This window comes from Desmodus rotundus, chromosome 6, assembly GCF_022682495.2.
Source record: "Desmodus rotundus isolate HL8 chromosome 6, HLdesRot8A.1, whole genome shotgun sequence".
Lineage (NCBI taxonomy): Eukaryota > Metazoa > Chordata > Mammalia > Chiroptera > Phyllostomidae > Desmodus > Desmodus rotundus.
In genome coordinates, this window is record NC_071392.1 from 159,207,510 (window position 1) to 159,219,812 (window position 12,303).

Below are 12,303 nucleotides of genomic sequence, written 5' to 3' on the forward strand. Positions count from 1 at the left end.
GTCAGAGCGGGCTGGGAGGCACATGGGTGTGGCCACCCCCACCCGGGGACGTGGCTCTGGCAGGGGCCCTAAGCCGGCACGTGCGCTCCCGCCCTGTGGGGGCCTGGTCTCTAGAGAAATGTGAGAGTTTGGACGGCTCCCGACTGGCCCCGTCTGAGTTCTTCCAGTTCTTCTCAACCAGAAGCCTGGAGTGCGTTTCACTGCTCCCTGCTCTCCAGCGTCCAGCCCGGAGGGACGGCGGCTCAGCCAGCATGTGTCTGGCGTGTGGGGCCTCTGAGGAGGAGGAGGGGGAGGCGGAGGAGAAGGGGTCGCAGAGGCCAGGGGCATGTGGACCAGGTGTCTGGACTTTCTACACACACGCTCCGGCCCACGGAGCCTCAAGGTTGCGGTGAGCAGCGGGTGGTGCAGGACACTGACCTCGCTCTGGGAGGTCAGCCACTGGTGCAGCAGGGGCCCTCACCCACTGCCAACCCTGGACCACCGGGTGCCTGGGGGCTTTCAGAGACAGGCTGTGGGTCAGGAGCCGGGGCTGCAGACTGGAGGGAGCTGTCTAGCCCTGGCCAGCTGCTGACAGCTGGGCTCCCAGCTGCCCTGCACTGCAGGGGTCATTGGCCGGTGTGGCTGTGTGGGCATACAGGGTGGGGGGAGGGGCGCTGTTCTGGCGTTCTGGGACCCCCAGAGAAGGTGTGCTTTTCATTGCTGTTGTGTCTGCCCTGCCCTCCCCAGAGCTGAGGGTCTTAGGCTGGGGCAGGCCTTCCCTGTGCAGCACCTGGCGCCAGCCTCTTGGCGGGCCTGGCTGGGCGTTGAGCACTGCCGGTGACAGACGGCCCCCTGTCCTCTGAGGGGTGCCATTGGACTCAAACCCCAGTAAGTGACACTGTTTCCCAGGCTTCCTCGGGGCGCTCTATAGGCTCTCACAAAGGGCTTTACCCACGGCGTTTCGGACGTCTAAATAAATTAGACTCGCTGGTGATCCCTGTCAATCCCCAGTCAGAGACACTGCCATCCCAGAGTCCGGCCCACTCCTGCGCCCACCGGCCTCGCTCAGCCCTGTGAGCCCGCAGGAGTGGCATTGTGTGAGTGTGTGGTGTGTGGGCGCTGGGAAGCGTGGGTGGGAGGGCGCTCGGTGGCAGTAGGGGCCTCTCGCTTCCGCACAAAGTGACAGGGCTGCAGAATCCTGTCCTGTCACGACCTACCAGGAGCACCGGGCCTGTCCCTCTGAGCCTGGAGCCTGGGGGGCAGTGCAGACTGCGGCAGGCACGGGTCAGGAGCCGGCCACCCCGCTGTGATCCTGGTGGCAAAGTCAGAGAGGCCTGGGTCCAAGTCCTGGTCCTCCCACCCATGGGGATTGGGGCCCGTGACTTCCCTCGCAGCCTCTGCCTCCTCCATGGGACTTAGGGAACGTGCACAGTGTCACTTGGTGCCTCCTCGAGGGCATGTGAGTGGGCACGGCGAGCTCAGTGAGCTCACAGGGGCACCTCCTTAGGTCAGGGCTGCCGGGTGCCTTCGCTGCGCTTCCTGCCAGCTGCGGACGCCTCCCTCCCACACTGCTCTCTTACCTCTTGCTGCCAAACGGTGCTCAGGGCTCACCCCGTGGGTGCCTGCCCCCATGGGTGCCTGCCCTGTGCTCTCGGGTGTGCCGGAAGCCTGGCTGTGCCCAGAGCGTGGCCAGCTTGCCGTGTACTGCAAGATGTGGTGCATTGCTCTCGCCCTCACCGGCGGGCACCCCTTGGCCTTGCTCCTCGGTGGCCCTGCGACCACGGACGTGGCAGTGCTGCTCTCTGGTGGCGGGCATTTCAGAGAGCACTGGACCCTGGAGCTCCCTGGGCCAGGACACCTCCAGCGGGTGCTGACCCCTCACGTTCAAGGACGAGGCCTGGCCTGCACAAGGCTGTTTGTGAGCACTGCCGAGACCAGGGATCGTGCTCAGCAAGCGGGAACCCCACCGTCCCTGTCTTACCCGCCCAGGCTTGGCTGAGTGGAGTGTCCCTGAATCCCAGGTGGTGGCCATGCACAGCACTTTGTGGGCCCCCTGCCCACGTGTCACTTTGTGGGGCTGGCCCTCCCCGGTACCCACAGCAGTACTCCCCAGGCCCCAGGGAGGACCCCTGGGCAGGCTGAGGCGTGGGTTTTCAGGCTTGGCGTCAGTTACAGAGCTTCCTTGCTCCCCATCTCAGTCTGCAAGCTGTGGGCATGCTGATGCCGGGGGTGTGCGGGGGTCAGCTCCGGCACATCGCCGTCTGCAGGAACTGGGGGTGGGGGGGACGGCATGGCACCGTGTGTTCGTGCTGTGTCCCTGTGGACAGTGAGGGGGCGGGAGCCAATGCTTCTCAGAGTCGGGGCGCAGTCGTTGTCAAACATAGCGTTTGCTGAACTGCCTCCACAGCTGACTCGAGTTTCCCCTCCTGAGGCTCCATCTCCCCCTGCATGATTGAGTGCACTGTGCAGGGGGACATCTTTGCACATGCAGCTCTGTGAGTACAGAGGATGCGGGAAGGAGGCGCTGAGTCTTCTCCGTGAGCAGCTGTCTTCCCCAGAACCTTGTCCTCCGTGGTGGAGAGGGCTCAGCCGCAGAGGGTCCGCTGGCTCCGAGGACCTTGTCTGTGCACTGGAGCTGGTGAAGCCTTTAGTGCGGATGTGGAGGGATGCTGTTCCCTCCACAGCATCCACAGGCCTCAGTTTCAAGGTGTCTGTATGTGTGTGTTCTCAATAGCAGAGATCCCCCCCGCCCAGGCAACTTTTCGGGGGGGCTGTTCTCCTGACCTCTGTTGGTGTTGGTGGGGGACTTTGGTGTCAGGTTGGTGGGGGAGGGGAGGCCCCTCAGTGAGTTTCTCTTTCAGCACCGTCCCCACTGTGGGCCACCGAGGCGGTTGAAGGCATCTTCGTAACCTGGAAGTGACACCGTTTCTGATGGTGTCCTCCCTTCCCCAGGCTGAGTGACCCGTCACTGAATTAGACGCCACCACGCCCGTCCTCATCTGCTGTCATTCGCACGCATCGAGTGCCACTCGGGAGCCAGGGCTGGGCTGGGCACCACTTCAGTCACAGGACAGAGCTGCTTAGGTGGGCACCTAGCACGGTGCCCCGACCTGGGTGGTGTGTGTTCCTGGCTGAAGAGGCGATTGTGACGTGCAGCCAGGACTCCCGCTTCCAGAGGGCGGAGGAGACCAACCCGCCTGCCTCCCCTCCCCGCCGCCCTGTTGCAGAGTGCAGAGTATGGAGAACAGAGAGAGGCCCCGGGCGGTGCGTGTAGAGCAGACGTGAACGATTCGGGGGACGGAAGCTGGGGGGCTGGGAGCCCCAGGGACGGCACGGGGGAGCCTCCCCGCTTGTCCTGGACTCTGCGCTGAGGGTGTCGGCAGCCCAGAGATGTCCTGACCGGAGACCGGGCACTGGGCAGGGGTCCTAGCCGGACAGGACACTCGGGACAGTGCCTGGGGCTGTGGACTGAAACCAGTGCCGTGCGGGAGCAGTGGCAGGGTGGGGGGAGCCGAGGGCAGAAGGGCGGCCTTGGACAGAGGGCAGTGACGTGTCCCCATCTGAGCAACGGGGAGCCGCCCAGGAGGGTGGTGCCAGGCCTGCAGACCTGGGGTCCCTGGGCACTGCTGGCCACGCCCTGGAGGCAGCAGGGAGGTGTCAGTGGCTAGCTCACCCCTTTACCATCGACAGGCCTGTTCGGGCATTGTATTCTTCTCGGGTAACAGGTGCCCTCTGGGGACTTGTGCATTTCACCCAGGACACTTCATTTCGGCACGCGCTTCAGCGGTCTCCCTCCGTCACCCTTCTACTCAGGTGATGTTGGGGACACCGGCTCCCTTTTCCTTCCCAACTTCATGAACCTTAGTCCTCTCCCTTTTTTGGCGGGGGTTGGGGTGTCAGTCTGGTTAACAGTTTATCAATTTTATTGATCTTTTCAAAGAACCACCTTTTGGCTCAGCTGATTTTTTCTGTTGTTTTCCTACTTTCTATTTAATTTATTATAGTTTCCTTCCTGCTTGTTTTGGGCCAACCAGTATTTGAAAAAGATGCAAAAGCAGTTCAATGGAAGAAGGGTGATCTTTCCAATAAGTGCTGCTGGAACAGTCTGACATGCAGCGGCAAAAGGGGACCTCGGTCCGCACCTCGCACTCTGTACAGTTAACTCAGACCGAGTCATGCGCTCACCTGCAGGCCATGAGTACGACACGGTTTCGAGGTCGGAGGAAACCTTCAGGATGCGGGCAGATCTTCAGGGTCTCAGCCCTTCGCTGAGAGTGCCCCGCGTGAGGGGCGGATGGACGGGGTGGGTGGGGGCTGAAACCCGCGCCAGGGACGGTGCCGTCAGGGTGGACAGGCAGAGTGCAGATGGCCGGCGAGCATGGCACGCCGCTCACTGGCAAAACCACCCACCCGAGTGTGCGGAGAGCCCCCCTCCTCCTCGGCAGCCGGTCACGCGCCGTGTGCGAACGGCACGCGCACACTGAGGCGAGTGCGGGGATGCGGCTTGCCCCACAGCAAGGTGTTGCTGTGCACCTGTCAGGACGCTCCGCTGTGGCAGGCTGGCCACACCCAGTGCTGCCTGGGACGCAGAAGCAGGGGGCCTCTCACCCACCGCCCGTGAACACTCAGAAACGTGACTGACAGTTTGTAGGGACTGAGCAGTAGTGACCCTGTGACCCAGCAGCGGCACTCTGGGCAGCGTTCCCGAGGAACGGCCCTTGGGTCCACACTCAGGTCTGTCCACACGCAGCTTCCTGTGCAGCAGGCTGGACGGGAGTGGGCTGGTGTTCTCAGGGGTGGACGCGAACCATGGCTATATGGCCTGTGGCCGGGACTGGTTAGGCCCAGCTGGCCTCCACCCCCAGCTCCTCCAGCCTCCATGTCTGCTCTCGACATCCCTGTCGAGCTGCCTCGACACACCCCGCCTCCATGCGGCCGTAGGAGCTGTGCCCCCGAGTGCAGTGGCGGCACCCACCACAGCCCACCCTGTTGTCACCGTGCTCTCCCCTGTGTTCTCCTTTTCTTCTCTTCACACTCACGCCTGCTTCCGCCCAGGCCCCGTGCTTGTGGAGCAGTGCGGCCTCCCCGCTGGTCGTCCAGAGGCAGCCCACCTGCTGGGTGGGTGCCCGGGATCGCCGAGGACTCAGGAGCACGCCACCCCGTGGCTGTTGACTGTGCACCAGGAGGTACTGGAGCAGAGAGCTCTAGCTCTGCTGGGTGCTGACTTGGAACCACGGTGCCGTCCCAGTGTCCATGCCCCCTCTCGGCCCTGACAGAGGGCTCGGGCTCTCCCTCCCTGCAAAGTGGGTGCAGCTGTCATCTCTGTCACTGGTGTGGGGGCTCGGGGCTGGGATGGGACCCGCGCGGGGGCCAGCAGGAGAGCACCAGCTCCTGGCTCCGGGCTGCTCTGCAGGTCGGTCCGATGCTTCCATAGGTCATTGCTCAGTCCAGCTGGTATTTACTGAGCGCCTGATCGGCGCTGGGCGCCCAGCATGGAGGGGGCGCCGTGTGAGCTGGTGCTGAGGTTGCCAGTGCAGAGCCTGGCCCGGGGAGGGCCTGCACTTGTTTGCCCAGGTTGCCACCCGCTGAGGACTGCCGCCAAGCCTTCTTGGTGCCACTGTGGCTGGACTGCAGACCACCACCTCCATCTGACTTGCACCTGCTTTGCAGGTAGGGAAACAGGCTGGAGAGGGAGGGGCCTCTCTGAGGGGTGGAGCTGGCTTGTCTCTGTCCCCCCGGCTCTCCTTCCTCGGTGTCCATGTGGTCAGTTGGACTGTGCTGGACACAGCCGGGCCTCTCCAGCAGCAGCCCGCGGCCTGCGGCCCCCACTGTCATGCATGCCAACACCTACTGCAGGGACCTCTGGGGCCGGGCCGGGGTGGGGGGGGTCGCATCTCCCCTGTGCTGGCAGCCCGGCCCCCTGCCTGACCATTGGGCCGGGACCCAGCTCTGAGGCGACACCCACGCTGCTGGCGGGAGCTCGGGGCTGGGAAGCGTGTCACACAAGCAACATCAACGAAACAGAGTATGTACCCAGCAGCGTGAGAGCGAAGGGAGATTGCTTCAGGAAATCTCTATTGATTCCACTCCCCCGCACTAGGTGTTGCTGAGCTTTTTGTCAGGAGGAGGGAATTGTGAGAACACGGCTTGCTGGTGAGAGGTACAGAGCTCGTCCCCACCGCTCTGGCTGCGAGTAGGCGGGAGAGGGTGGCGGGGAGGTGGCACCGGAAGTCAGGCGGCCTGGGGCCTCCAGTGACTCACAGCTGTGCCTGCTGGAGACCGGGACAGGCCTGTTCCCTGCACCTGGTGCCCTGTGTGGGCCCAGGGCAGGCGGTGAACCGACCGGCCCTGCTCTGTGAGGGCCGCTTTGACCGCCAGCCACCCTGCAGGGAGGACGCCCTGGCAGTTCTAGACCAGACACCTGGCGGGTCAGGTGGCCCTGCCCCTTGCAGGGCTGCTTTGCACCTGGAAGCCAGCAGGGACAAGCTCAGCAGACACTGGACCTTCTGGATGGTCCCAGGTGCTTCGTCAGGAGGCGGGTGGGAACAGAGGGGACAAGAAACGTAGAGCAGCAGACGAGAAAGTGGTCTTGGGAGACAGGCAGGGATGCAGTCCAAGTCTGGGGGACTGGGCCATGCGGCAGGCACGGACAGCAGGGGACCGAGGCCCCTGAGTAGCCCGCCACAGGCCTCACGGCCACACACCAGCCCCTCGGGGAGGGCCCCGCCCTGCTCCCTGCCCATGAGCTCGGAGCACTTTCAGAGGGCGAGGCTGCCCGTCCTCCACACGCTGTCCCCTCGATGGCCATCCTGGACAGGCGCATTCAGGCGTGTTCACGGCGTTTTCATGGCATCACACGGGCACGAGCAGGTGCTGTGCATGCTCTGAATTAGCCTCATCTCCTTGGAGGAAGCCAAGCCAGAGGTGTGTTTGGGAACACTGTTGAAGTTCTACGAGGAAGTTAATAGCATTGCGTTGCTAAAATCGCCCTCTGACTCCCTCACTGGCACCTGCGCCGGCCTCCCGCCCAGCGATAGGGAGTCTCAGGACCCTGAGTGCCCCGGAACCTGTGCCGGGAGAGGCTCTCCCTCCACCTGGGGTGGAGCTGCACTGCCAGACCCTATTGTGTGTGGAGAGAGGGGTGGGCCCTGCAAGCTGCTTTCTCTCTGCCTGTCTCCGTGTGACTCCTCTCTCCTGGAAATGGCCGCAGGGACAAGATGGGGTCACAGCTGCTGCTTCCAGGGAGCCATCAGGTCCCTGTGTCCTCCCGGTGTGTCCCTGGGAAGGTTTGGGGCAACGTCTGGTATTCCGCAGCTTCTCGGGAGGAAGGCCTGGGGACCCCAGGCAGGAAACGTCAGTCTCCCCAGGGCTGCTGCAGACTTGCGGGATGTTTGCGCTCTCCTGCCCCATCCCTCCGGGCCCCTCGCAGCTCACTGGAAGCACAGCTCCCCCGTCTCCCCTGTCAGGGATCCCTGCTCAGCAGCTCTGGGGGCCCTCTTTCCAGGCCCCCGCCGCCTCCTGCTCCCCAGTCCCCAAGTGGCTGTGCTTCCCATGGCTGTGCGTGCGGTCCTGGTCTTCGTTGCTGCCTGGCCAGGGCTCCCGGCAGAGGTCCTGGGCCAGGGGGTTAGCGTGTGTGACTGGACGGCCATGGCTGGGCGTCAAGCGATACAGAAGGTCCTGCTTCAAACATGTTCTTCCCAACTCTGTTTGGAGTATGGCACATACGCAGGGAGCACCGTGTCCCGGGTGCAGGGCTCTGAGCTGCAACGAGTCAGCCCATCGGCGTCTCCCTCCCAGACAGAGGTGGGGGCAGCCCCCCACCCAGCCCCTTCCTGCTTCCAACCCCCACAGGACTCGGAGCACAGGGAGTCGCGCTGAACGTCGGTGTCTGTGGTCTTTTCTGCTCATACCCCTGCTGCTGTGTGCTTCACTGGTGCTGTGAGTGTGGACCGCGTTAGGCTTTTCATTCCTCCCCGACGGGCATTTGAGTGTCTCCGTTTCTTGGTGACTGAGTAACGCTGCCATGAACGTCCCTTCCCTCGTCTCCGAGGCACACGGGTGATTTCTGTCTGTGCACTCAGCGTGTAACTGCTCCATCACGGGTGTGCGACGTGCTCACCTTCACAGTCAGGCTCAAACGGCTGGCCTCAGGGGTGGGGGCAGTCCCCACGCCTGCTGGCCGTGAGCAAGCGTTGCCCTTGCCCCAGAGCCAGCGCACACCCCTCCATCCCTCATCGCAGCCCAAGTTGCTGCTGAGACCTCTTCCAGAGCCGCTGCCCACGCTTCCTTCTCCTGCCTCTCTGCCTCTCAGATGTGCAAGGGTTCTCTGTGCATCCTGGCCGCTTACCTTTGGTGGGGGTCGAGTCGAGAACACCTCTGTCATTCTCTTTCCAGAAGCTTTCAGCATGAGTGAGCTCTGCTGTGTCCATTTCAAACCCCCCTCGGGGGGCTCTCCTGTGCACCTGTTCACACCACCGCTGCCTTCCTTACCAGTTTGCCTGTTCATGCCTTCCCTGCGGGGGCGGCACTCTCCTCTGTGGCGGCAGCTCTGTCTTCCTCGGGTGTCAGCCAACGCGGCACCAGTGGGTGAAAAGATCATCCTTTCCCACTGCTCCTCTGTGCTGACCTCGCAACCCTGTGGGTCGTTTCTCTCTTTTTGCCAAAACCTGAGGCCTTAGTTACTGAGACGTGAGTCCAGGTGTCCGGCCACCCGGGCTGCTCACGACCCCATGTTTTCAGGCCGTGTTCAGAGCCCAGCCTGTCCACGCCCATGGGAGACCCCACACGCTCTCTCTTGGGCAGGTGTTGGTTAGGTGACACCCTTGCAACCTCAGCCCCTCTCACGGGGGATGCGGCTCAGGTGTGCACACCTGCAGGCCGCTGCGTCTTTGCGCGATGCTTCCTACGGTTTTCTAGGCAGCCCTCTCTGAGGGCTGCTGCTGCTGGTGCGCTGGGCAGTGCTGGATGGCACCTTTCCCAGAACGCCTCTTAGCTGAAGAAAAAGAAACTGCCTGCGTGGGACAACACAGCCAGCCCTCGCCCGCGACCTGGCTCCAGCAGCGTGGTGGGACTCGCCGTGACGATGCGTTTGTGAGTTCTACTGGGCTTTGTGTGTCCACAGCTGTGTCCCTCACAGAGCAGCGTCCAGTGTCATTCAGTCCACGCCGCCGAGCACACAGGTGCTGGGGTCTGCAGCACGTTCCCCCGTCTTGGGGGCGCTGGGCCACGCGGGCTCAGAGCGGCCCTCCGCCCGCTGCCCTCCCTTCGCTCTTGCTCCGAGACTGTTTGTTGTCCTGTTGTTCAAATCACGAACAAGATGCTGAGCTGCAGGCAGGTGCTTGCCTGCCTGTGTTGGGAGGGCTTGACTCGTCTTTATTCTGCTGTGCGGGGAGCTGGGGGGTGGTCGTCGGAGGCGGAACCAAGCCTGCACTCCGGCAGTAAGCAAGCCTGTCTGTGAGCAGTGTTGTATTTGGTTGCGTACAAGCAGTTTAGGGATGTGGCCTCTGTGTGTCGGACAGATTCTGACTGTTAATTTTCACTTCTTACAGTGTCCATACCAGGTTTTGGTGTCCTGGTGTTCCTGGCTGTGTGAAATGGGTTAGGAAGCTCTCTTTCTGCTGCTGGTGTTTCTCTCTTAAAGGGCAGTGGAATTCAGCAAGGACGTCCTCTGGGCCTGGGGTTTTCGTGTGGGGAAGATTTAAATTTGGGGCTCGGAATTCTTTTCGTAAGGCTTTGAAACTACCAGATTTTCTTTTTCTTCTTGTTTTTAAGAGATTGTGCATTTTATCTCGACTTTTAAGTTTGTGCAAAGTTGTCGGGAATGTGCTGTTATGTTCTGAAGTATTTGATGGTCCTCTCCTTCGGTCTTCACCCTCTCTCTCCGCCTGCCTCACCTGCCTCGTCGGTCGCGGACGGACCGCCCCGGGCATTGCCGGCCGGCTCTGTGCCGCGTGAGCTGCTGCGTGGGCTCTGCTCCCACACTCCCAGTGTCTTCCTCCTCTGGCCCCCGCTGGCCATTTCTCTTTCAGCTTTGCGAGTTGTGCCCGCCGGCCACGGCTCCTCTGCTGCCTTTTCTTCACGGTGCGCGCAGTTCAGGCTCGAAATTGAGACGCACACTTCAGTGTCGGTGTATTTTCCTCATCGTTCAGTTCTAAGTGTTTATCAATTCCCACTGTGATTTTTATTTCGATCAATAGATTATTCCCAAATAAGTTTCTTAATGTTCAGGCTTTTTGTGGTTTTTCCATCTAATTTTGATTTCTGGCTTGTTAACTTCATGATGTTCAGAGACCATTCTTCGAGCGACGGCAGCTCTTTGAGACGCCCTGAGACCCGCTCTGTGCCTTGGGGGGTCCGTGGGCGCGAAGGGCTGTGCCTGGGCGGCTGTCCCCTGCGCTCCTGCCCTGGGTGCTCGCTGACGTTCCCCTCTCTTCCTCTCAGCCCCTGAGAGAGGCTATTGAACCCCCCGGGGAGGTCGAGGTCGTGGGTTTGTACGCTTCCCCTCCTAATTCCACCAGTTACTCAGTATATGTTCGGGTGCTGTTTTACTGGGCCTCATACACGGAAAGTTGTCTCCCTGGTCAATGTAGCCTTTTGTTGTTATGCGGTGTTCCTTACCCCTGTGAGTTCTTTTTATCTGTAAAAAACTTCTGTGTGTGATGTTAATGTGGAGGTCTCAGCTCCCCTTTTTATGCTTCCATAGCTTTCTCTTCTTCTCATTCCATTGTGAAGATGCCGATTCCTTGCATAGATGTGTCTCATAAAGATTGGAGATTGTGTATTTGTATTCAACCTGAAAATCTTTTTTTAGTTGCATTTAATGCAGTTAATGACAGATTTGTATGTAAATTAACCATCTTACTGTTTGCCTCCTCCCTCCCTCCTTTCCTCCCTCCCTCCCTCCCTCCCTCCTTTCCTCCCTCCCTCCCTCCCTGCCCTGTCACTGAACAGGCTGTTTCCCGCCCCAGCTTCCCTTGAGTCTCACGTCACCTCATGGCACCCGCCTTTGTGACTGTAACACAGAGTCTTCAGCAACACCGAAGGAAAATGAACACTCCCTCTTTTCTGGACAAGTCAAGGGCCTTGGGCATGTTGCGTCAGCTTCCCCTTTGCCCCAGGCGTGGGCCGTCAAAGTCACACATGCCCGCGCATGCACGCTCTCACACACACGCGTGCACGGGCGCAGGGCCGCTGGCACACACGCTCTCGGAATCGCAGAGCTGTTCTCGGAGCTGACGTGCTCGTTTGTGAGCGCAGGTGCCTGCTGCCCACCCTTGCTCTCCGTCACCCCCGACCCTCGGCGTCGCAGGCCGTGGTCTTCTGCCCGCGGAGCGCTCTCTAGGGCCCCTCTGCTGGGCCTGCTGCTGAGGGATTGTCTCAGCTTTCCTTGGTGTGGAAACGTGTTTGCTCACATTTTAATTGGGAAGAATATTTTGGCCGGGCACGGAGTTCTCGGTCGGCAGTGCCCGCTCGTGGCCTCCCAACGGTCCTTCCACTTCCTTTCGACTGCACGATTCTGGACGAAGTGACTGTGGCGGCCCCCGCCCTCCCCTCCCCTCCCGCAGCTGTGACTGCCTTTGCTTTTAAGAGTGGGGCCGTATAACTGTTCTGCGTATGGAAATGTAATTTGTAATAGTCTTTGCTTCTGGAGCCTCTTTAGCTTTATGCAGAAGTTGAGAAGATGGTATAAAGCACCCATGTTACTTCCCCCACCACACAGTTTGGTCGAACAGCAGTGTCCTGGGTCAATGTGGTGCCTCTGTCACAACTGATGACGCAGTGCTGACCCTTGACCTTGCCCTGAGACCTGTGGGTGGCATTAAGGTGTCCTCGTGCACAGTCCTCCGGGTCTGACAGACACACAGGCTGTGCTTCGACCCCTTCAGCACCTTCCGCAAACACGCACGTGTGGCCGCCTCTGTTTGCTGGGGGGGCGGTTAGAGGATTGGTCTAGTTTCTTAATCATTTCGTGGGATCCACCAGGGAAGCCATCTGAGTCTGGCACTTACTCTTTATGAACATTATTAGTTATGAATCCACTTTCACTAGGAGATGGCGGCCTGCTCCTCCGTCCGGTCCAGCGGGCAGTGGCGACGCCGGCGCTGTGCTTTCCGGTTAGCCCGCGAGAGCGCTGCCGCTCTGCCGTCACCTCAGTGAGCCCGCCTTTGGTTTGTTTACTTCCTCAGCTGATTTCCTCTTTGCAGTTTTTTAAGTGTTTGTTCTAACTGCTGTGCTTTCTTTTCTCCTGCCTACTTGAGACTGAGATGATTGATTTTAGGTCTCTCTTCTGTCCTACAATATAAATTCGATGCTATAAATTTCCCT

General features: G+C 60.8%; 1 protein-coding gene across 6 annotated transcripts in view; it reads left to right on the top strand.

Moving 5' to 3' along the window:
- Nucleotides 1-12,303, top strand: part of MAD1L1 (mitotic arrest deficient 1 like 1) — a 176,071-nt gene that overhangs the window by 94,056 nt on the left and 69,712 nt on the right. Inside the window, exon 1 of one of the 6 annotated variants that reach the window (XM_045184972.3) lies at nucleotides 6,339-6,499. The exons of the other annotated variants lie outside the window; for them this stretch is intronic. The gene's annotated coding sequence lies outside the window, so the exon portion shown is untranslated. Of the gene's footprint in view, nucleotides 1-6,338; nucleotides 6,500-12,303 lie in introns of those variants that run through there. 6 annotated transcript variants of the gene reach the window in all.